Source organism: Chiroxiphia lanceolata, chromosome 10, assembly GCF_009829145.1.
Source record: "Chiroxiphia lanceolata isolate bChiLan1 chromosome 10, bChiLan1.pri, whole genome shotgun sequence".
Taxonomy (NCBI): domain Eukaryota; kingdom Metazoa; phylum Chordata; class Aves; order Passeriformes; family Pipridae; genus Chiroxiphia; species Chiroxiphia lanceolata.
In genome coordinates this window covers 10,841,888-10,867,711 of record NC_045646.1, presented here as the reverse complement: position 1 = coordinate 10,867,711, position 25,824 = coordinate 10,841,888, and the positions used below count along the sequence as shown (strand labels likewise).

At 44.0% G+C, this 25,824-nt stretch overlaps 1 protein-coding gene across 6 annotated transcripts in view; it reads right to left on the bottom strand.

Annotated features, from left to right (window-relative positions):
• Nucleotides 1–25,824, bottom strand: part of LPP (LIM domain containing preferred translocation partner in lipoma) — a 327,367-nt gene that overhangs the window by 220,066 nt on the left and 81,477 nt on the right. For 5 of the 6 annotated variants that reach the window (XM_032697402.1, XM_032697401.1, XM_032697403.1 and 2 more), the window contains one exon: nucleotides 13,585–13,649. The exons of the other annotated variant lie outside the window; for it this stretch is intronic. The gene's annotated coding sequence lies outside the window, so the exon portion shown is untranslated. The remainder of the gene's footprint in view (nucleotides 1–13,584; nucleotides 13,650–25,824) is intronic. 6 annotated transcript variants of the gene reach the window in all.

Here is a 25,824-nt window from a genome sequence, read left to right as displayed (position 1 = left end):
CACAATGCCCCTGGCAGCAGTCACAGGCTGCCATTGGATCAGTCCTTTGCCTCCTTTCCATGATAGATAGGAGCCAAAGCACTCATCCTCATCTTGTAGGCCATGTGCTCTGGGTCCCTGACTGACCCTCCTCTGGACCCTCTCCAGCTCTTCAACATCCCACTTCAACTGGTGGATGCAAGACAGCCTCCTTGATGGTTAACAGCCTCAACAGCAGGGAGTAAAGGTGCACAATAACTCATCTCAATCTACTGTCCAAGCTCCCCCTGAAGCAGCCCCATATCCAGTTTGCTTTACTGCCAATGACAGAACACACAGGACTCATATTTGACTGGGTGTTCACAGCCTTCTCTAGCCCTTTCGTCAAGAAATAAAGGAGAATAAAAGGCATAATTTGAGATAGTGCCTAAGCTGGAGGAGCTCCACAATGTCCATGGTCACACAGGATGTGGGGTAGGTCACAAGGTGATATAAGCTACCTCCATGCTATTTGCAAAAAACACAACATAGAGCTCATTGAGAAGATACCTATTCAAAGAAGGTGGTTCTGGAAGCACGGGGAAATGGGTGAAGAAGAATACTAAAAGCAAAGGCAAAGCACACCATGACACTCTGGAGCACATCAAGATAAATCTCTGGTTTAGTAACTGTAGAACATTAGTTCTTCTCCAAATAGAAACTTGCGACAGAAGACAAGTGTTTGAGATTTAATTTTCAATTCTACTTTGAAACTCATAAAATCACAAAGCACCAACCCAAGAAACTGCTGCTCTTCCCCTTTAACTCTGTGTCCATTCATTCAAGGACAGTGATATGCAAAGCTCTGGGTGATATTCCCCAAATAGTGCAAACCATGGTGCTAGAAAGTTAATCCAGCCAGGCATACACACTGGCCTTGCAAGTTTGGTAAACAAGTTCATCATATTAAAAAGCTGAGTCCAGTTGCTCCACCACCATCGCATTAGTGTCTTCTGGTTTTGACCACCCAAACTAACCATTTGTTTCCCTTTCCAGAAATCAGTAGGAAGTTTCCTTGTGACAAAGGAGTTTTCATACTAGACTGGCCACATCAGTTCCCTAGATGTGAAACAGCTCAAACCTGACAGTCTCCAGGAAAACATTACAACACTCTTCTACCTTCTCACTGTACCTTCAGGGAAGAGACTGGCGGCAGGTGGTGGAAGAGGGGAAATGAATCCTGAGCAGAGGGAACTTTTGGAGGGAAGGAAGAACCAAACTTTTAATGTATCTAGAGATAGTTACATGCTGCTGTATTTTAGCCACTGCTGGCAACCACTTGTTTTTGAGCTATGCTCGGGCAGGCAGCTGGGCCTTGCAGCTGGTAAGCACACACACAGCTCCATTTATCAAATGCCCTTCAATAGTTGCTACTGCTATCTCACAGGTCTAAGGCAAAGCATGTTCCCACACACAACTAAGCATCTGAAAGGCATTTCAGCATGCCTTTGCTGTGTAACACACATATTTCTCTTTCAAAGTAACACAGCTGCCAACACCTTAATCATTCCTTAGGGACCTTCAACCACGTCAGCCCTTAAGTGCTTCATTACCTCCAGTGCACTCCTGCAGAGCTCACATCCCAGGTGAGCTGTATGAGCACAGCTCTCTGTCAGCTAAAGAGAGCAGACTGAGCTGCAGGAGATCAGAATCTGTGCAAATCAGGTCTAACAGCCTATCTTCCATCACTCTTTGCTCCCACAAGTTTGGCCTCGTTTACTGCAGAATATCTAGGACAAAAAGGAAAACAGCAACAAGAAACTATTTGAGACTAAAATTATTGCATGTTTCTTTTCATGAGATCCTGTGGGAGAGAAGATGCTTGCTCCTCTGCATGGACACTTCAAGGGGCTATGGAGACCAGCCAAAGAACCTTAACTGAGGCACCTGAGTTGTATGTACATCCCCAAAGCTTTCATGTTTTTAAGTTATCAACTGCTGCCTTAAGTCACAAAAAATACTAAGTTTTGAAATTGTATTGACATGTTCTTGGTATGCAAAAAAGAAATAAACAGCAAATGCAACCAATACAGAAACTTGAGCTGCCCTTTGTTTCTGCAGGGCTTAAAACACTAAGGGGAAAACCTAAGCAACAAATTACATTGATCCATGGAAAGATGCAGTCTGTTAGGACTGGGATACCTATTTTGAAATTAGCTTGAGCACATGAAGGCATAACCTATGCTTTGAAGCTTTTAGATTGCTCCATCAGCTTCCTTGAGATGACACTGCTGGAGGGATATCCTAAGGAAATCACTTCCAAGTCAAGTCCCTTTTTAAAACAAGCTCCCCCAGGGCCATTTTTTTTTTTGTGAAGCACCTTCACATCACTAGGCAACCTGCTCTCTTCATGTCAGCCCTGCTCTCCCTTCTCTGCAGCCCCACCCCCATCCAGTACCCTTCCAACTGAAGTTATGATCCAATGGCTCAGGATGATGTAGGAAGGTCATTTAATCATGCAAGGAATACAAACTCATGCACACATATATGCATAGACATTTGCACACTCCCGATCTTTTGATTTTATAGCATTTGCTCAGGAAACTGGTAGAGGGAAAGAATAAGGAGAGAAACCAACAGTTGCTCACATGGATCAACACTTCCAGGCTCTCTCTTTTGCAGCTCATCTCACTCATACTTGTGGTTTCAACATGTGATTCACATTAGGCCCCTCTGCTTGCCATTTGATGGTTCTGCTAAACAGATGTGAATTTATTTAGTCACAGAGCCTGCTCTTTACACTGCCTCTTTGTAGAACAGATGGGATTTTTTTTCCCTGTTCAACAGTATTCAGATAACGATCATACCCAGTGCACAGGTTTGCTTGACAATTTCGTATGAAAAGGAACAACACATGATCATAGACATGTTCTCACAGGAGTTCTTTTCAGCAGCTTGGACACACCACGAGAAGCAATGGCACTGATGCAGAATGCCAAACTGCAACACCAGCAACATCCAGAGAAGACCAAGACCTCAGGGATCCCAGAGATCAGCCCCAGAACTTCAGGCAAATGAGTGATGCAAGCTGCACCCAGCAGGGTCCAGAAGACGCAACTCCACCACATGCACATCACAAAACACGTCTCCTTGAAAGCTCGGGTGGAAGGGTGAGCTGAATGAAGGGTAAGCTCCTGCAACATTCATGGGGACATAAAAACATGGCATCTCCTGGGACTCCTCAGCATGGTGAAATAGCCTGGAAAAGCTATCCGCTCCCTGTGTGGGCATTCTTCTTTCTGCACTGAGAGTGCCTTTGGCACTGGATGAAGCAGAACTGCACAAAGGCCCTCTCAGAGCAGAATAAGACTGCCCACATGAGAAGTACGCTCAGAACAGCTATTGCACTTTAAATTCACACCCTGGCTTTGTTTCGCAATAGCTTCCCTGAGCAGAAGGGCCCTCAGCTTCAGATGCAATTTCTCCTCATATTATCAGCAGCTGAGCACTGCTCCCATCTGAGGGTAGGATATGGCCTATACAAGAGGCCAAAGTACAATCTTGGAGGAGAAAGATGAGTTTCCCAGTGACTTTGCACTATCCTGTATATGGATGTGCCTGTATATTGCTTTAGTAACTGAACAATGATGACTTCACTGTAGCAAATGGCCCTGCTATGTGAGTAAATCACCTCTGCTCTACCACAGAAACCAAGCACAGGAGGTGTATATAAGGAACAGACAAATGTCATGCCCACACTTGTGCAAGCATCTAATCCCTTTTCAAAAGCTGCAGGCCTGTCCCTCAGACGCAGCTTTGCCCTCCATGCACTGCCCACCTGTTACAAAGATGACCTCAGTTTCTAGGAGAATATCCTTAGGACTCACCATAAGAAAAAATTTATATATATATACACACACACATTGTAAATGTGGTTAAAATTTGGTTATCTGGAGAATGAGACTCCAAGTTTCACAAGGGAAGTAAAAGTGGAATTCTCTGCCTGAAAGGCGGCTGGGACACGGCCATTAACACCCTCCCTGGGGGCCCTGAACATTTACAAGAGCAGAAAAATATGTGTGGCTTTCTTTTGGGGGGGTGTGCATACAATTAGGCAGTATTAAAAAGCTAGTAGGTATTAGGCAGTAAAATATTTTCAATAAGAGAAGACTGGGACTGAAAAGGACAGCTGAGTTCTCACAGGGCAACAGGCACTTCCAGCTACAAAGCACTTCATGTCTTCTGAGAGTTTTTTCTTTCTTTGTTTCTTGGCAAGCTCTGATCCACCACAGTATAATTTTCATTCCTACTAATGACCGTGCTATCCAAACACTCTGTCTATGGACCATACACCAGCACTCCATTCTTTTGTACATCTTAAGAAGCGACAAAGCAAAACACTGTGAAAGAGAGACTGTCATAAGCATAAAGCAAGTTTATGTGCCCAATTCCCAGAGGCTGGTTGCTTAACCTTCAATAATGAGGCTTCAATAACTTTGAGCAGTTGAACAATGTGCTTTGCTTTCTCTCCTCCATGTGAGAGAAATGCAGTTCCCTCCCGCTTTGCCCCACCTGCTCTGCAGACCTGGTGGGGCTGGTGCTCCTGCTGGGGCACGACCAGTAACAAGACAGAACATGGCATCAGGAAAAGGGCTCCCCTGCCATCCCCTCAGGCATCACTCTCCATCTGCATCCTGCTTTCCCTGTCACCTCCATCCAGACACTGGGGACAACATTTATCCCTTTCTTTACAACACTGAGCTCAGAGACAAGACATGCTCTGTAAGGGCTATTGCACTGCAAAGTGCACAGAACCAAAAGGCATCCAAAATGTTAAGTATGGATATACAGATTTCAGTGGAGGGTTAAAACAGAGGGGGAGCAGAGCTGGCAAAGGCTCATGATGGATAGCAGTGAGCTGTTCAGAAGAAAATTAAGAAAACATTTTGAATCCCCTCCTAAAAAGGAACAAATAGGTCCAACACGCCAACAGAATGGGATTTTTTGCATCTCTGAATGATAGCGCTTCGCTTTTATGGCCTGCGGCTGCTTGGGAAATTCAAAACTATTTCTCTGAAGAATTCACTTGGACAAGCTTTATGGCTTTGATCAGTTAACTATTTTTTAATGCTAATCCACCCCAGTGATATTTGTCCTCCTTTTCCCCATGTGCACAGAAGCACAGACACAGACAAATACTACACAAAAGCAAACATTAGCCAGATGAACAGTCAGGAACAATGACATCCAGAGCCCATAACCAAACACCAACTCCATTCTGTTTTATTCTCTTCTATTCTACCGGTTCAAGATTCTTTGGCCCAGTATGACCTGCTAATGGAAATTCAGGAATCAAATTTCAGTGCCCAGCAGGTATAATGCTTGTGCAATGATTTGGCTACAACCATTCTCACTTAAGTAAAAAATTTAAATAATTTCCTCTAAAAGTTGGAATAAAACACATCTGAGAGGCCTTGTTAGAAATTTAACACAAATCCCTGCCAAGTAGCCCAAGTGCTGCCCCATCCTCCAGACTAACAAATAAAGATGCAGAAATTGTGATTTGCTTACCTTTATGAAGCAAAAATTAAAAATGAGCCAAGAACAGGACTGAAGTTACTGGATACCCATAACTCCACTGGAATTGCTCTAACCTCCCCCACAATCTCAGGGGTATAACCCGAGCATCACACTAAGTAAAACTTCATCTACAACCTCAGCATACAAACTTATCTCCTTGTTTAGGGCACCAAGTCAAACTGTGTACAAGAACATGCCGAGTATCTAAGCAATTACTCAATTATCTGTCATATTAGCTGCACCACTGTGACATCCCATGACATATAGAGCAGCCGCTACACTAAAAAAACCCTGACTAAGGGACAGTCCCTGCTCTGCAGCACCTCTGGTATTCAGGCCATTATCTGAATTTTGCTTGCTGTCTTCGGGTAACAGATTCAGGCGGTATTTCCTGTGGCAGAGAATTACACAGGCTGATTACCCTCTGTGGAAAAGTGAAGAAATCCTGGAAGCAATTTTCTGTCTCAATTGTTCCCAGAGCGCAGGAACAATCTTTTATCCCTCTTCCTATTTTCTGCTCAGTGCCATCCAGGCTCAGCAGGCAGAATCCATCACGATGACACCTCAGGTGTGGGTCCTGCAAACACTCACTCAGGTGAAACTTGACATGTGAATAGCCCAAACTTCAACCAGTGCCAGCCTTGAACTTGGCCACAACGGTTTTAGAGGACAAAATGACCGGAATGAGATAGGTGAGAGACTCAAAGTACCTAGGAAATGTTCAGTCCTAGGTAGGACCAGGCTTATCTCAACAGTGTAACACAGATAAATAAAGTGTTTCTGATGCACATTTCTTAATGTAGCTCTCTCAAAATTCATCACCAGATACTCCCAGGCACATGGTGTGACTCTTGGGGTGTCCTGCACAAGGCCAGGAGTTGCACTCGATGATCCTGATGGCTCCCTTCCAACTTAGCATAATTTATCTTTCTATGATATTTAAAGGAAATCCAGAAAGAGCAGCTGTACCTGAGAATTGTGCATCACAGGTAGAGCTCCTAAGAAAAAAAGATAATTTTCTCAAACTAAAAATTTCATTACATGTGGCGGGAGGGATGGGTAAGGGGTAAGAGGACACACTCACACTCAGAATTATTCAATCAGAACCTTATTTTCCATCCAAATGAATTTTGATACAAAATATTAAATCTGTCCTAATCAATGAGCTTAAACATCAGTCAAAAATATTTCTTTGAATTGACACTGTCAGTGCCAGAATGGGAGAATAATCTCTTTGGATAATCTGCATCCAAAAGCAGGTACTCCCTTTTCAGTTGTCTTACTACTTTTTTTAATAAAGGTAACACTACAGATATTATTACTTTTCGGCCAATGCTGCTGGGGGAGGGAAGGAAGGGGGCTGCAGGCCTGCTGCAGAACTGCATGGCCAATCTTAGTATCGCTAATTTCCAAATGAGGAATTTGGTAGTAAACAACCTTTTTCCTTGTACGTAAACATTTTTAATTTCATGCCTTGCTAATCATACATCTGTTAGAGCTCTTTTTCCATCCATTGAATTAACGATAATAAAAGAAAAATCATCTCACTAACAGTGTGGTTTGTCTAAAATGAAAATTGAATAATAACCAGTGTTCCTCTGTGGGATGAGGCAACACGGCAGCACTCGCTCGTTGGAGGTGACAAAGATGAGGTTTGAAAAGTGATGCCCTCACATACGTCTTACTGGTGGCCCTCCCTGCTGGCAACTCCTCTGCCGCTGCTGTGTTTGTGAAAGAGCCTTTTTGGGACTGGCTTCACGTGACAGCTTCTCCCAGGCTTCCTAGTGGTCCACAACAGGCACCACCATTAGCAAAACTTCTCCTGCTCTTTGCCTCACACACCAGCTGCCTCCTTCCCCCATTCCTCTCCCTTCTATTTTTTCTCACCTCCTCTATCAGCAGGATATTACAGCACTGCCTTCACCTTCCCAAGTCTCTTTCCACTGGTGAGACCCAGTGGGCCTCTGCGTACCAGACTTCAGATACATTCAGTGCCTTTACCTGTGCCTTTCACGTGCAAGAGCTGGCTAATGTGCTACTCAAAAGTGCACTTAAATATGTGACTACACCCCTGAAAACAAGTTTTTATCACCTCTTCAATAACATCAGTGAAAGTGTCAAGGTTGTTATTTAATAGACATGCCCCCCTGAAATGCCAAGTTAATCAGGCCCCAAGAAATATCCACAATCAAGACCATCTGATTTGGCCTAAGGAGGAAATTTTTTATCATAAGACACTGGAATAAGCTGCTCAGAGAAGCTGTGGATGCCCCATTCCTGGAAGTGTTCAAAACTAGGTTGGATGGGGCTTGAAGCAACCTGATCTAGTGGAAGGTGTTCCTGCCCAGGGCAGGTGCATTTAAACGAAACAGTCTTTAAAAGTTCCCTTCCAAAACAAACCTTTCTATGATTTTATGATTCTAAGATTTACTGTCTTGCATTGCCTATGCTCCTCTTTTCTGGGTTGCTGACACACAGCTTTTGCCTTCTTAGACTCCTCCTATTCCCATAGCTGTGCTGGGCCGACTCCAAATCAGAAATATTGCACTTGTAAGACCTATGCAATGGTAGCTGAGAGTTTTAACAAGCAATAGGAATACATTTGAAGCCTCAGGCAATGTGGCGCAAACACGTTCTGGGTGGAGGAATGTTACTCTGCTAGACCTGGGACTCCTCTCTGGCCTCCAATCCTCACATCAGCACGCTGAACCCTCTCCTCCTTTCAGAGGCTATTTTCTAAAGCACAGTTATCTACATAAGCTCTCCCTTGTCTTCACCAGGAAGTGCAGTTGTTTGACTAATCGGCTTTAAGGTTTTTTTGTGAGTTAACTAATACCAATTAATTACTCCCATTTTGCAGATAAGCAAACAAAAGAACAAAAAAGGGAAACATCCTGGTCTACATTAATGGAAGGGAGTTTAGGGCACAAACACACTTCTTGACCTTCATCCAGAGTAATCACTAGGGAGAGGACCTTGGCATTCCCAGCCCCCTGCCTCCTCCTCCTCCAGAAATAACACCAACCCTGCCCTGCATAACCAGCCCTTCAACTCATCAAGGAGGTGTGGGCAGCCTTTATTTTTATTTTTGTTTTTACTTTTAAATTGATTTTTTCTTTATTTTACTTGTGCCTTCATGTTAAAGCTATAGGGATTAGTAGTGCTACTGTACAAGCCAGCTTTTTATTACTGAATAGACAGTTCTAGCCCAGTTGCCCCAAATGCAGAGTCACCCCTGAAGGCATCAGCACTGTTCTGTCAGGGCTCATTTCTGAGCCTAAGCCCTGCACACAGCAGATTTGGGATGACCACACAAGGGAAAGTGATCCAAACCAGGCTGTACCTAAGACTATGTGACCACAACCAGCAAGAACACAGGCAGTGGTACATCCCATTTGTCAATACACAAAAGCATTCAGTTCTGGATTCTTCTGACCACTAATCAAAGTGTATTCAATCAAACAACCCTACCAGAATTAACAGGGAAAAGAATAAAAAAAGACTTCGTTGAGCAAAAGTACTCTTAGACACATTTGATGTAATAGTCATATGATTAACAAACTGTCATATCAAAGTTTTCTGCAAAGTAGGAACACTCTGACAGTTCATATTTTAAAAACTGACATTTTGATTCATTACTGTAAATAGCACTCTGTATTAAATATTGTGACAAGGCATATAGTGTATTTTTGAGCTCTATAACATTTAGGAAGTACTGGATTTTTTTAACTTTTTCTTTTTTTTTAAGCATGTATAATACCAAAAGCAGTTAAAGCAGAACTCCAAGAAAGCTTCTAGAGGAGAGAATCATGATTTCTGAAATAATCTCTTTCTCTGCCATCATCTCAAGCACTGCTGGGAACTTGGGCCCACAAGGATCTTAATGTACCGTTTGCATAATAAAATAGGGAATTGTCTCACAGAACAAAAGAGCTATATGGAAAGTGGCTACATTAAATAATGTAAAATTACTCACTAGCAAATCACCCTGAAGTTGGCATAAGAGGAAGAACACTAAAAGGTGCTGAATTACCACTCAGAATATTTGAGTGCAGGTTCATAACTGAGATAAACAACACTGTGTCGAAATGACTGACCAAATGTGCATCTTGCTTATCCCCTCAGTCTTTAGCCACACATTTTGCTTCCTCCTCTGTCTCACCACTCACTTTTATCTTACAAAGGATAAAAATTACTCTATGAGCAGAAATGAGGTTAGGGCACAGGAACAGCAGGACCACCTCTTCCAACGATGGTACAAACTCAGACCACTTGAACCTGCTCATGAAACCACGCCTGAGTTCAGTTATTGCCCATCTTCCCCAGCACTCACAGACCTTCACATCCTTCTAAGCAGCTCAGTTTTGTCCACTTAGACTGTGAGCTCTTACAGACAGGAGGTGTTTACCCCTGTGCACATCTGTGCAAGGAGACCTCAGCCAGTGCCCTGGGACCTGCTGAAACCCAGTGTGGGCAGAGAACTGCTACCAACCCCTGCAGCCCAGCACAGCCATGCCCATCACAGGCAGAGGTAGAGCAGGCAGCACTCCCTCGCTGCCAGGGTGAGCAGGAAGGACTGCCCAGTTGGAGCTGTCAAGGACTTCTCCCTGCACAGGGGTCCACAGCAGGGCAGCTCACACTGTAGGGATGCTGTGAGCCACCAGAACCAACCCACCAACCAAGAGCACTTAATCCCCCTATTGCTCATGGACGCCTTTCCATGGGTCACCAGTATCAGGGCAATCAGGACTGGGACCAGAAGCAATAATGCAAATGTTCCGCATTTCCTCAAAAGTAAACCCCTTGATAGAAAAATTAAAAATAATAGCCCAAGCCAACACATAAAGACCTCGATAGAGCAGCAGAGGAAAACCAGAGGCTGCCCAGCCTGTTTGCAAGATGTTCAGGTTTTAAGAGGGCTACAGTCCAGGGCTTCAGAAAGAAAAATGGTTACCATTATCATTGCTTGCAGCCAGCTGCAAGTGGAGCTCTGGGCTCAGAGAGAATGGATATGCTGTCATAAACATGAGCCTAGCCCGGGACATGGTGAGGCAGTCACGCACACCAACGATGGATCACAGCACTGTTCTAACAGGAGTTTGATCCAGCACAGCCTGCCTTTCCCCAGGAGCAACACACCCCTCACATGCTGGAAATCTTGTGGATGTGTTTGCATGCCAGCAAGTGTGGTAGTAGTAGTGGTCTAGCCAGACATCCAAAACATATTGGCACCACTATAATTTGTCCATTCACCAATATGTTTTCCTAAAAAGGCCCATATGCTTTTCCTGCAGTTCCCATATGCTTTTGCAAAGAGAAACAAAAACATTTTGTTAGTTGTGAGCGATTGATCGCCACATATTTCACAGAAGTCAAGTAGAAAAACAACAACAACCAAAAAAAAAGCAGTCAGCTGCTTCCCCCTCCCTTTCCTCTCTGTTCACGGAGGGAACTGTGAAGAGCAGGAAAAAATTCAGCCCACAGCAAAATACACACACCGTTCATTTTTTTGCACTGCAAGATATTCTAGGAATTACAGGAGGAATCTTCATTAAAAACAAGCTATCAAAGATCTGGCAGCCAGTGGCATACCAGACAGTAATTCAGTATTGGGTGTTCAGCTCGGTGCTCGGCACTCGCTTGGGTCTGCGCCGCGGGCAGCGCAGCCCACAGGAATCCAGGCTCCTGGAGAAGCACATTAAACAAGCCTGGGGGTGGGGGGGACAGCGTGGTAAAGAGGTTACAGCCCTTCCAATTCATAGGACAGCTCATTTGATGCCAAATCTATCTCTACCCGCAGGTATAAAGCCCCCTCTCGCATGTAGGGCTTCCCAGGGAGGTGCCGCCTTGCTAATGTGAATCCTAAAGCAGCCAGAGGGCAAGGGAGCAGGCAGGCTGCTCAGTTCAACTGGGAGCAGGCACGTGGGTGTGCAAGTATGTCTGTGTCAAGGCTGGAGCATGTGGGAACTGTAGCTGTTTAGTTAGACACTCATTAAGAAACAGCAGACCCAGGGCCAAGGTTCAAAGAGGAGCAATGGGAAACATTTCTCTGGAGAAAGATTAGCGTGTGTTCTTCTTTACACAAATAAAATTAAATAGAGAATAATAATATAGACAAATCAATTAACTTCTGAAAAGCCAAGGGCACTGCATGCAAGAGCAGATGAGGGGGGAAAAGCTTTGTTACAGGGCCACTGAGGCAGTGTACACCCTTTCTTCCCTGGAAAAGAAATTCAGCTATTGCTGAAGTTTTGATGGATATTTGCTGAAGTTCTGATGTTAGCCCTGGCTTCATCACGCTCACTGTTACAGGAACACATACCTAGATTTCACTATAACCCTATCCACTAAGAGCTTGGGATCATCTTTGTGAAGACTATGGAAAATATCCAAGGGCAGAGGTCAAAGGACTACAGGGGTGCTTGACTCAGCAGTTTCAGCCTAAAGGTAGGAGAGGGAGGCTGACAACCTATATAGGACACCCAGAACTCCATGCACCCTTCTATCAAATAAACTTTCTGTGACATAGTCCCATGTTCTACAGTTCCCCTGCAAATTTAACCAGGAATGTTCTTTGCAAAGTTAGTGTTCTCTTAAAACGATCTAATCTCACGCTGAGCCTAATGAGAAGCCCGATGCAACAGGTCAAGAGCCCAATTTTTCACAGAAAGCAAGCTGAAAACCCAGTCAGGAGAAGAGAAATTAATCTCTTGCACAAGACACAGAGTAAAAAACCAATTTGTTGGAGACAGCTTGCTTGGTAAGATACGTTTTATGATACGTTTTTGTCTTGAGAGGAGTAGTAGTAAGTACCTGAAGATCTAACTTCACCACTCACAAATGTATTGATGTTGTTGCTCAAGCTCTGAACAGAAAGTAAAACTAATACTGCCTTATTTAGTTAACAGTATAAAAGGATGGGTTTCTTCCTAGATTTCATATTTACAGCAACCCACTGGGACAGTTTATTAGACTTAGCCAGGAAAGCTGCCACAGAAAGAGTGAGATTAACAGAAGAGCTGCCATTAATCTTCCATAGCCTAGCAACTGGGAAGATCAGGCCTTGAACCAAATTCTGCTCTCTTGCTATTAATCTCCTGTCCTCTGCTTATTAATCCCTGGTCTGTCTTTGTCTTTCAACATTTATTAATGACCTCTGTTTGCAGCAAATAGGATGCTGAAATCTCATCTCCAGCTACCCATAATTTATACAACAACAAAAAAAACCCCACAAAAATTAAACCCAAGAAGAGGGTAAAGGAAGAAAGGAGGGATGTGCATTGCATAGCAAAAGGGCAGAACGAAAGTGTCTTTACATTCAGTGACACAAGAGGGTGAAGAAGCACTACTCCTTATTTTGGCATATCACACAGACATCTCACAGTCCTCAAGTCAGGTAACATCATGGCAAATAAAGAAGCTCCACTAGTCAAAACCACCAGGGTAGCAGTTCATTGATTATCTGCTTCTCAAAAGGGCTGCACGCTGCTTTCTTCCCACAGGAGCCATGACTTTGCAGCACCTCTAGTACCCTTTTGTCTCCTGGGATGGCACAAGTGAGAGAGGCTTGAGGACACACCCATTGCCCTGACACTGTTCCTGAAATTAAATTGCTCCTCATATGAATTTCTACTCATCCACTGAAGCATGGTTGATTAAAACTAATAATACAGTCAGCTCTCCATCACCAGCTGGGAGTGTCTCCAGCCCGCAGAGAGCCACACTATGGATGGGGAATGAGTTCAGGTCCACAAGCAAGAAAGCTTTGTTCAAAAAGGAGTCAAAGCAATATGGCCCACAGGACAAAGCAATTGTTCCCATACAACACCCCCATTCCCAGAGGGGCCTGAACATTTGCTGCTTCTAGACCTGGACTCAGAAAGAGTAAAATCACCTCAAGCCTTCTGGGTAGGCTGGCCTCCCACCACCCCAGGCTTTGGAGAAATGCCCATCAGTTGCTGAACAACCAAATGTGGTACTGAGGTCTTCCCACTCTCCCTAAACTCAGCAGTTGGCAAAAGCCCTTCGAGTTGATCCATTCCTCACCTGGAAGCAAGGCAGCCCCTTCAGGTACCCAGACAGACGTACGGACAGGCTCTTCCAAGGGACCTCTGCAGGTGCAAACACAAAGGTCAGAATCAACGTTTTGCTCATCGTAAAAGCAGAAAGTAAATCAAGCTGGCTGTAACCCCTCGCCAAGAAAACAGCCCCAAAAGGGCATGTAAGGTCAGCGGCCCTTCTGTACAGGGCAGACCATAGCTTTTTTTTCCTCTTTCTGAAACAACTTATGTGTCAGTCTGTCCTTGTTTTGACCCATATAGGGTTTTTCACACCTTGGCAGCACAGATTACATCTGAGCAAGAGTTGAAGTAGCTGAGGTTTACTTGGAAGAGAAGCTACTTGTTTTAAATCACTGTAGAGCTGGTGAAAGGCACTGACGTAAGGGCTGCAGGTAACAAAGTCCCTTTCAAAGCCTGACCAGACGCTCTTCTGCCTCTCATGCTTAAAAGGCCTCTTCTTCCCAAGCCTCCACTGCCGCTCAGGCCAACGGTGAGTCATTCCCACAGCACTGGCTTTGCCATGCAATCATCAAGAAGCACCAAAGCAAAGATGGGATGCACTAAACACACAGCCATTGTGGAAAAAGAGTCAGGGTGGGACAGCCCAAACCCTACCTCCATCTCCAGCTCTGATTTCCTTTTTGGGTGCCTCCAAAGACACCCAATTAAAAAAAAACCCACAGGTTTTCTAAGTTACCACAAGCTGCTTTCAACCAGCAGTCTTTCACACTTCCAGCTTATTGATATTTGAGCCTATTTGGTGTTTTCTATTTCCTTTCATCTCAGTTTTGGAGAAGAAATGAGCAAGTTCAAAAAATACTAGTGATGATTAATGAAAGGTCCACCTCTGCCTGCCCCAGCTCTCCCAGCCCACCATGCTCCTGGTTATACCAGGTTACCTCCAGCTCCTCCTAACTGCATCCTCACCCCTATTTTCCTGAGATTAGCCAAGGATTAAGTCATTAAAGAGAGGAAGGAGAGACGTATCTAGCCACTCATGAACATGATTGTTTTAAGGAAACCAGGCTAAACCTCATTAGACCCACCATCAGCTGTCTCTGCTCAGGAGAACCGGGTCTGGCAGGGCAGCAGCTTTGCACTCCTGGTCCGCAGTGATGGAAGAGGAGCAGAGCAGCAGCAGTTGCTTCAGACCCACACCAAAGGATAAGAAGACAGAAAAATTTGCTGAGGACCTGCCCACACAGACACTGGATATTCTTTTCACATTTGCCATGACAAAAAATTTGCGTTAACATTTTTGCAAGCACTGTAAGCCTGTATCAAGTATCAGCAAAGGGGCAGACAGGTGTCCTGACCACAGAGGAGACAGCATATGCAAACAGTTTGGAATTTATTATTATTATTTTTTAAAGGGAGAAACAAATCCCAGAGATTTTTCTGTGCATGATACATTTTCTGCTCCCTGTTTGATGTTGCTTTCAGACTTCAGACTTCAAATAGCTAATGCTAACCTATGCCTCAAGCCTGCTTTAAACTAATGGCCCTTATGTGACCAGAAATGAACGCATGGTGAATCACTTATGCCACACACAGTGGGGGTGATGAGTGGTGGCCCATGTCTCCTGATGGCTGCAAGGACATGAATAAGTAGGGGGAAAGGAGAACCCAGCTCTCTCTGCATCAGAGCCAGATAACTCAGCATAGAGCTTTTGTATTTTTTGGAGCCGGAAAACACAAACTCCAGGTCAACAGCCCAACCACAAGCAGTCAGAGAGAACAACCTAACCACTAGCATTTTCTGAGAGAGAGAGAGAGAGAGAGAGAGAATCTGCATAGGCTGCACTTCCACTTTCTCTTGCTTGCCTTTGGGAGATGCTTAAGAGAAGTTGCATTTTAATTAGTAGCCCCAACCAAGGGAATCTGATCTTGACAATAATGGAAGGAGAGCAACCCGAAGTTACAGACTTCAGGGTATGTGGGTCCCAGCCCTTCACTTCTTTGCTGACATTACTGCTTCCAGGAATTAACTCAAAACCCCACTTAACTTCACAGAGGTTGCAATTGCGTCTAAAGCACTGCCTAAGCCTCAGCTGTAATAAACAGACATAGCTCCACTGAAATCCAAGGAGTTATTCTGATTTTGTCTGGTTACAGATCTACAGACCCATAAACATTACAGCTCATGCAACCTCCACCTAAGTATCTTCTAATGGAAGACCATTATCTTTGCCAGACGGATTGGGATAACTTCTTTAAAACATTCTTGAAGACTCATTAGGATCATTCGGTTTTGGTGGTTATATTTTAAGAATAAATCCCAGCAGCTATGAAACACTGGAAAAATACATAACATTCTATAAACAAAGTTTGAGTGGAGATATAACTATAGTTTGGGATTTTCTTTGGGAAATTGGTAAAATGGAGGGAGGAAAGAAAACAGAAAAATGAAACCGAGCTGTGCACACACACTGAGAAATCAAACGTTACTTGACAGATAATGAATGAAAAAGAAACGTGGGGAATAAGGAAGCGAAATCATGTAATTCTGTCCTCCTTTTGAGCCTTATTAAATTATATTTTGGGTATAATGCACAGACAAGATGTCATACACCCAAGGAAATACAGCTGCATTTCACTGGCTGTCACTTGCTGTAATAGCTGATCTCAAGATTGACTCTTTTCCCTCAGCCTTCCTCACCTCTTTGTAATAAACCACCCAGAGACAAGCCTGTACTGACTGTGCTCTCCAGAAGCAGAGCAGTGCTACTGACTAGTTTTACAGACCTCTGCCCAGGGCTGAACACTGCCAAACATCACTACATCTGTGCCATGGACCTACTGTTGTCTTCTTTAAACCATCTCACCAAATGAACTAGTTCCCTTGGGCAAAAGGCCACTCTATCGGCTGTAACCAAGCTCCTGTTCAGACTGTTGCATTGCCACAGCTTTACTGACAAAGGAGAATCCTGGTTTGTTTAGTTTTTTTCCTTTTTTCTGGCCAAATTATAGTGCCAATCATGAATTATAAGCCAAGCCTGAAGCAAGGAGAAGTGGAAGAGTCTCGCTTAACATTTTGCAGAAAATCCACAAGCATCCCAGGCCCTGTCATGTGCTGATTACAAAGAGCCACCAGCACAAAGAAGTCCCTTTGAGCAGCTCCTCGACCTGCGAGCCTTCCGAAGGGGCACCTCTGACCAGCATCACTACCTGGGTCAGCCAGATGGAGGGGTGGTGGGGAACGTTTAAGGTATTTCCTTGTCTGATTTTCATTTCATTCATTCATCACTTATTTGGGTGCCTCTCTCTTCAGACACAGATTTGTAAGCCAGCACAAGTAAGGCAAGGCAGAGGCACTGCCAGGTCCTGTGCTAAGGATGTAGCAAGGGCACTGTGGTGCCAGCCTGTATCTCACAGGCACTGGGCTGTAGGATGGCAGCAGATAAGAGCCACATGTCCAAGCTGCTATTCTGGGCTAGCATGTCACCACACTTACAGGTATGGCTGTCACACCCACACAGGTGCCTGCACCGACCACAGCTCTCTACTGGCTCAGCAAGGGAAAGGGTAGAAAGGAACACAGCCACTCAACACCCACCTACCCACCCTCACTGTGTGCACGGGGCTGGTGGGAGATAGGGATATTCAGAGCCCCCCAGAGTGCAGTCCATCATAATTCCCTCCTGCTCCTCCAGCCCTGAATGCAGCCTTAAAAATCCATAGCTCCAGATAGCTAGCCCACATGCTGCTACTCCAGTTCAGTGGGTAGAGGATGAGCTCAATTTTGCAATCAAATAGAAAGGGACAAAAAAAAAATTTAGTAGTAATTTTTGGTAAAATCAAAAAGACACACCCCATTCAAATCAAAAATAAAACAGAAGAAGTGAGCAAGAGAAACAGTCTCCTCTATTGCTTCAGTGGCTGCGAGTTGCTCCCAGTTGCAACCAAAGCTGAAGTAGCTCAGGTGCAGAAGGAAAGCTATCACAGTTTGCCAGCATCACACTCCACGGTACTGTCCTCCTGTCCCAAAGTGCTACTGAACTGTGAGAGCAGCTCCTCTGAGAGAGGATGCTCAGACGTGCTGCTCACAGCTCCCCAGCATCGTTTGCTGAACTGGATCTCCAGGGACAGCAGATCTGGGACAACAATCACACACGTTCCTTTTGCACTGCAAATCAAGTCAAACCATAAGCACAAGGAGCATCCAGGAGCACAGCACATCCAGTACCCAAGTAGGAAGGGGCTGCCAGTCCCACACCCAAGCCCCTGCCACACACAGTGGGCAGGTTTGCTCCCTGCCTGACAACGACTTTCTTTTCATCAGCCGATGTAGGAGCTTCCCAGAGAGACCCAAGAGAAAGTCAGGTACAGCTCAAATAAGCACCTGGATCTACAAACAACAGATTAAATTCTCAAGCTACAAAACTATGTTTTAGCAAAAGTGCAATTGAACTCCATGTACTTGTTACATTTCTAAATATACTCTGGTTGTCAAGACAACAAAGAGACTGATGGATCTCTAAAGTGTACTGTATCTATTTAATTGTCAGCATTTTGAACTGACTCAAGGAGGAAAAAAAATGCTGCGTGATAAGTCTAATTGTCATGGTTACCACTGGCTAACCCCACAATAAAAATATATATTCTGGCTAAATGTGCCAAGCCATGTGAGGAGCAGATGGGAGACATTCTCATTACTGCAACAGCCTCCACTGGAAAACTAAACTTGAGGAAAGATGCGAGAGACTTTACAGAGATCTCAGACACAACAGACACCGTGGGCTGCATCTTCCCAGTCGTTTGGCAGCAGTTGCTCAGGCTTTTCCGCTGTGCTTATTCACCCCATGGGTGTTGGGACAACCCATGGGGCTGGGGCTGCATAGCTTGAGAATATTCTGTTTTGGGGATCTCATCCCTCACTGCAGAAAGCCTGAGATGTGAGATGTTACTCCTCAAAAGCCTCTGACAACATCTGATGTGCAACTGCCTGGGTTTTGCACTCCCACCCTCACCTGCTTCCTCTCCTCCCTCCAGGGGGCTGTATCCAAGCCCACAGGCAGGGCTCATACCATTAACAGCTAAAGCAAGGGTATGTGCAGGCTTGGGGATTAGAAAGAAGTAGAAACAAACAGCCGGCCAATACTGCAAATACACCGGCCTGAAGCTGAGCTGGAAAACATCATGGACCCCCAGCAAGCCTCTGCAACCCATCTGACAAGCATGAGTCAGCAGCGTGAAGAGCCCTACTATTCACAAGGTCCCTTCTGAAAAAGATGTTTTCCAAAAAATGCCTCAAACGTTGGCTTTTTACATGAAGACCTCCACAACAACATCTGGGCTATCTACCTGCATATAAAATGATTATGGTTTTTCTTCAGTGACCAAACCTCATCCATCTATAATCAGTTCCCACTTTCATTAAACCAAAGTTTAAGTTGCAGGAGAAAGGCACCAGTGTCATCCAGGTATGAGAAGCAATGGAAAACAACTTAAGTTCACCTGGTGGGCACTGACTTAAAAGCTGGACTCAATGATCCTCGTGGGGGTCCCTTCCAGCTCAGAACATTCTGTGATTTCAATGAATGGGCAGGTTTCCAATTAGTCTGAAGCTTCCCCAACATTTTTGACAGAAAACACCTCAAAGGCGAATCACACTTGAAAATCTCCCCCAAACTGTTGCACTCCTTCATACAGATGAAAGCTCTGCAACTCTCCTGTCAGACACTTTCATGGAAACCATAAGGCATTGCCTAAAACCATATCCAGGATAGTCATGAAAGAAAATCTGTTTGGAAAACACTGCTTAAGAGAAACACCACTTCCTGGGCGCCTCAAGCAACACATTTGAGTTTGTGATATTTTCCTTGGAGCTTGCCCCTGCTCATCACTAAGATGAACAATTTCTGAATTCCAAATATGAGATTCTCCGTGATGTAAAATGAACTTTCATGCCTACCAATACAGTCACTGTGTGGTTCACCTTGCCTGCTGCTTCACAGAGTGGTCTGCACACGGAGATGGGCAGCAAACGTCAAAACGGAAGTAGCACAGAAGGGTTATTTCCAGGGCTTTTGTGAGAATTACTTCAAATACTACTTAAGTTAGGAAGTAAAAAGGAGTCTTTGGCATGAAGACTATGGTCTAATGAAAGTCAAAGGTACTTAAAGGCAACTGGTTTTTTACAAGTATTTGGGTACACCCAAACCAACGCAGCATCAGCATTTTGTCCCTAGATGCCTTCGAAACTAAGCATTACCCATAAGGAACTTCAAAGACATAATAGTCCTCCTGAAAGCTGTATCCAAAAGCTTAAAATCATGCTCCTATTTCAACACCATACGGGTACAGGAACCTAACTTTGGTTTTCCTGTTACTGAAAGTGCTCGCCTAGGGCACCAGGCTTTTACAGTTATGGCTTTGGGACAACTTTTACATTCTGTTCTAATAAAGTACATGCTCTCTGGAGAAAACTCCCAAGAATGACTCCTTTGCTTTGGCACAAATGGACTCATTTGGTTTAGATAAAAGGACGTTCCCTTGCATCATTTTCATTTGATTTTTTTTTGTAAGATAGAGAAACAGTTAATTTTGCTAAATGAGTGCTCTGTTGCCATGACTTCACTGCAGACAAACACAAAGCCATCAAGCTCCTTTTCCTTGGGCACTGTTTTTTTTAAACAGGTATTTGATCATCTTGATTCTCTTGCTTCTTTTCTCAACATCTGGATTCCCAGTAATATCCTGCAGTCAGATATATAATGGCTATACCCATTCAGTAAATTATGGAGATATTCCTGCACATATTCATGCCCCCACAATCCACCTCTGCCAGCTGCGCCAATGCACCCTCTTATGACTCCATATGCAGGGCAGTGCAGCCTGCAACAGTAGGCAGCAAATCTCTCCAAATGAAACCCTAAATTTATGGGATTAGTCCCTGAAAGTCATAATTCCCATGCTCCCACCAAAGACCAACAGACAGCTCCATCCTAGTCACCGTCAAGCCAGACTGCTGCCCAGGACTTTGCCCAAGTCTAAAACCAGAAGCCTAAAGTCCTTCCCACTGCCTCAGTTTCTCTGGTGGATGAAAGGGGTTGCATGTACGGCCCACCTGCCTCCATGAGGTGTTACAATATTGGCTGAGTTAATATCCATGGAGTACACTGAGGATTAAGAGTATTATAGACTTTACTGAGGGAGAGGGTTTTTTCTTTTTTCTTTTTTAATGTTTGCATTGAATAGACAGACTAAGTAGAAACAGCACTTGTAGCCTGCAGCCATTATCCTAGTAAATGGCTTATTACAGCATGCAGCCTACCAGCTCACCTCCAACCAGTCTCGCTTAAACGCATGTAGGTGGAAGTGTTGCTCATTCTAGAGAACTTTCTTTTTCACTCTCTCTGTCTGATGGAGACTCTGGATAGCTGGGCTCACAAGACAGGGCTTAGGATATAAATACTTCAGTATGAGCTTGTTGTTCAGTACCTATTTAGGGCAATCACAGAACAATTAATTACTTCCCATCTAAGACTAATTCCTGTCTCTTCCAAAAAGACTGAAGGGGGGTGAGTTTTGTCTCAAGACTTTCAATTTTCTGATGAGTCACAGCAGACACACTACAATAAGCTCAATACTTCAATCAGACTGTTTCTTATCCAGATACATTGAATACATTACTAAGATGTGGAGTGTGCTATTTTAAGGGCTGATTTCAGGCATTGTATGCATAATGCTTTCTCATCTGAACACGTGCTTTCTCCTGGATGAGACAGATGTACCTCCTACACCACCATGCCTTCTCCCCCCCCTAAATCATACAGGTAAATAAACACTGCAAAAGCAGAAAGTGAAGAATTGCACACTTGGTGCACTGAATTTTACAACACACAGCCCTTCAGTACATACCCCTCTCTCCCACCTCACTAGTTCATTCCCTGCCCTTTGGCAATAAAATAACTTATGTGACAGCAGCATCTGACAAGAAGAAAACATTCAAAGACTGCACGGGTTGCAACAAGTCCACAGCGTCTTGCTTTCTTCGTTCTAGGGCCAAGAATCATACATTTATTGTTCTGCCCCAAGGAGCAACTCTGCATCCCTGTACAAATCCTCAGTTGTCCCCAGTTCCCACGCCACCCACTCACAAGCTCCCAGGCTCCATCAAGCAAGCAGGAGATTCTTCACGCAATCTCCAAGCAGCAACGCAGATTATGGGGACCAGCAGGTGCCCCTTTGGTCCTCATTATTTACTTAACTGAACAGACTTAAATATAATTTATTGTGTCAATTGGGCAATTGATCCCAGCTGGGTCATTTGAGTCTACAACAGGTTGCACTCAGCATTAGCCTGACCACAGCGAGCTGAGGAAACTGCCTCACCCAAGCAGACTGTCAAGAGCAGAGCAATGGTAGCAATGGTCACATCTCCATGGACCATGCACATGCCTAGGTTCTCAGAAGCAATGCAATTAAAAGCCCCCAGACATGAATAGCTGCCTAAAAAACGTGTGGCTACGGTGACAATTAGGTTAACTACCACGTTTGGGTGAGAGAGACTAGGTACAGATGACACACAGCTAGGCTCTTGTTTTTAGAGTTGCTGGTGTGCCATCAAGGACATCTGCTGCTCTAAGAGCAGCCACTGCACAGACACCACCTCAAGACTACCCTTGTGCTAATTGCTAACAGCAGTTTTCCCCATGGCACAACTGGACTATGCAAGCAGCTTCTATGCAAACAGCAGCAGTGCCAGTTTCTGCCAAGCCCATGCTAATTGCAAGTGATTCCAGCTCAAATGCTCTTAAGTCAGAAAGTATTTAGGTGACGTGTAACCAAGGTCTCACATTTGTCTCATCAGCTCTCCTGTGGTGAATGAACCTACAATTGGCTACGAAGATCTGTCACTGTCTCTTTTCTTTCTTCCTCCTTGGAAAAACTTTCACGTAAATTCTAATTTTAAGCCAACAAAAATGCAGAATGTTTTCGATCCTCACAATGCCCTCAGCCGGCCGGCGTAATTGAACTGTCAAAGCAACACAGAGGACATGGCCACCGATATTCCATTAAAGGGAACAGATCCTCCAAGGATCAATGTTGCATCTATCACATTTATCTCAAAACTTGAGGGGACCTTAGGAACGTTCAACTAGTTTCACAAACTCTGTGGAAACAGAAAGGGCAAGTGGGGGAGGATCATTTCACATACCTAAGCCCAACCTGGAAGGACCAAGGAAAAGAACAGACTGAGCTGGGTTTTAAGTTTAAAATATGGTAAATCTCCTCTTCAGTTGGCTCAGTGAGGTCACTAAGGTGAGAATATTCACCCAAGTTTTATTGGCTTCCATTAAATACACTGTTATCTCAGTCTAAATGTTTATGGGACAGCCACCAGGCTCCACAAGATCTACAAAGACATTCACTTAGACATGTAGGTGACAGAGCAACACAACTCTTATGTTATCTTTGTGGGTCCTGTCATGGTCCCAGCAGAAACCATGAGCTGGTGGCCTTGGCTGTGCTGCAAAAGGTGCCTGTGGAGTCAGTGCCCCAAAACTAGTGCAAGCAACTTTCTTAAAGTTAGTGGTATGAATAAAGAGAAAATACAGGACCACGCAAAAAAAAAAAAAAAACCAAACACACAAACAAAAAACCCCAAACAAAACAAAACAAAAAAAAAAATCCTCAACTTAAAATGGATCATAAATTGTCTTCTTCCTTTTGGAGAACAGTGCTGGTAGCATATGGGTCTGCAGCCTAAACAGACAGCTGACGAAATTCAGCCTCATCTCATATTCTTAAAACATGCAAGACCAGGATTCTCCCATGCCAGGCAGTTAAGTCCACGTGCCTTCCTAAAAAGCCATTTGGAAAGTTTCTAAATGCAGTAGGAGAAAAATAATCCTGCTTGGTCCACGTCTGTGTCTCCCTCTCCTCCCATTAGCACATGGGGAGAAGGTTGGCTTAGAGCAATACAACATTTCAATTTGAATATGAATCACTCCTCTGGTGAGAAAACAAAACAGAAGCCCATTTCACATCAGCCTTATCTGAAGATATAATGAAACCCGACATATCTAACAGGAGAAATGGAAGTAAAACATGGAGAAAATACTGGCTCAGACAAACAACAACACTTTCCATTTGAGATGATCCCAAAGTGCTTTACAAACTGATAGAGGCAGGAATAATTTCATCTGCCACTGAAACGTGGCTATGTCTGGGTGGGTACTCAGCTCAGCACCACACTGTAGTTCATGATGGAGGGAAGAAATGTGTGAGAGTTCAGGACAACATGATCCTTCAGTGAGAACTGGACCACTCTCCTAGAAAGTGGAAGTTTGATTCATATGATTCAAAATGCCACTATGTGGGCTGAGTACCAGAACACCACAAGCACGTGATGCTGTACTTAAAAAAGTGACCAGCTGTAAAAAAGATGGAAATCCAACTCACGTACGCTGGTACTGTCCAGCTTCTGGTTCAAAAGGTTACAGAAAACAGTAGCAAGGTAGAGGATTAAAATTTCTGAACCTGCCTGGGGATTACAAATTAATGTCTTATCCTCAACAGGGCTGAAGGATCACGATTTCCTGCCCCTGGTTCAGGTGCTATCTCCAGATAGAGTTCAGGGCAAATCATTTCTCCTCTCCCCAGCTCCCATCCAGCAGGCACAGCGATACTCAGCCACTATCGGGAACAGTCTGGAAGAAAGCACAGCTCTACCATTTAACACTGCTATTGAATGTCAGTCTTGTGCATCACCAGCTTTACCAAAACATTGACAAAAACAGCGTTTTCGCCCTCACTCTTTTTCCACCTTTACTCTTCACATCCACCTGCTGTGACTGTGGTCCATCTCACTGGAGATAGTCATGACCTGTTGTTACAGAGTTGATCAACTGCGACTTGTTCCAAAAATCAGGCTTTTCTTGTGCTACTGAAACATCAACATATAATTCATAAATCCTTCAGGGTAGAGGCCCTGAGCAAGTGATCTGCACATTTTCAGAGCTAAATGTTTACTTCTCTTCCTGGCAGCATCTGGGTGCTTGCAGACTATTTATCTGCATCTTGGAAACATCTCTTTAGTCCAACAAACACATCAACAATTCACCTTGACTCAAAAGAATGGTTTTCCAAGCTCTGAGGAAACAATGAACAAAATCATCATCTTTTTCTTATTTTTTTGCCAAATGTCTGTTAAAGTTTTTCTGAAAGGAGTTTACTTAATCTTTTCCCACGTTACATTATATATACAGCTGCTATTCCAGAAACAAAACAAAACAAAACTTGGTGCACAAATGCAAACAAATCTGAGTTTGGCCTGATCTGCCTAAACCAAAAGCCAACTTCCTCTCCTACTGGCTCAAGAACAGAGATCCAAAGCCAGCAAGTTCCTAACATTTCTGAGAGGCTGACTTTTGGATAGGTTTGTGCAAGCTTATCTTCAGTGCCTTGGGACTGCATGACAATTTAAGGGAAAATGCCCTTAGAATAAAACATGGATTTGAACACCAATTTGGACAACTACTACAAAGTCATTTTATTCTGTAGAAGTGACATCTCTCCAACCACACAGTCACGTTCTTACCAGTTGGAAACTCATCCTCATCTTAGTTTAAAGAGACCTAATTAATTTGGTTTTCCTGGGGGAAGGGAAAAAAAAAATCAACAAGCCAATAAACAAGAAAGGAAAATTACAATGAGCTGAACATGACATATAGGTAAAGTGAATTGCCAGGGAGTTCATCTAAAAATTCATCACTGATTCATCAAACAAATCACTGAGATGTCTTAAGAACAAGCTATCAAGACAAGTCACTCTTCCTCTCCACCTTTTATTATTAGTTACTGCTGGAAGTGACCTTTTCTCCAAATCTCTAGACCATTTTGAAGTGCTAGAGACTTTAGGAAGTGGAAATTAGTTCTCAAAATGAACTAAACTGCTTCAAAAGCCTTTTATTAAAGGTTGTATCTGGCTTCTTTCTCACAGTTGGGTATTTAGGATAACCCACTACGAAAAAATAGCCACTGTGCAGTTCTAGTTAAGAGTTCAAGGCCATCTGGTCTAGTGGAAGGTGTCCCTGCCCACAGCAGAGTAGATTTGGAACAAGATGGTCTTTTAAGGTCCCTTCCAAACCAACACATCTATGATTCTATGAGAGACCAAAATTTGGTGAGAGAAGTGCTCTTTAAGTTATAGAAACCAAGCAAGAGAGAAGTTGCTGAAACCAAGGGAAAGAGGTGTCTAATGCCACTGGAGCAAGCC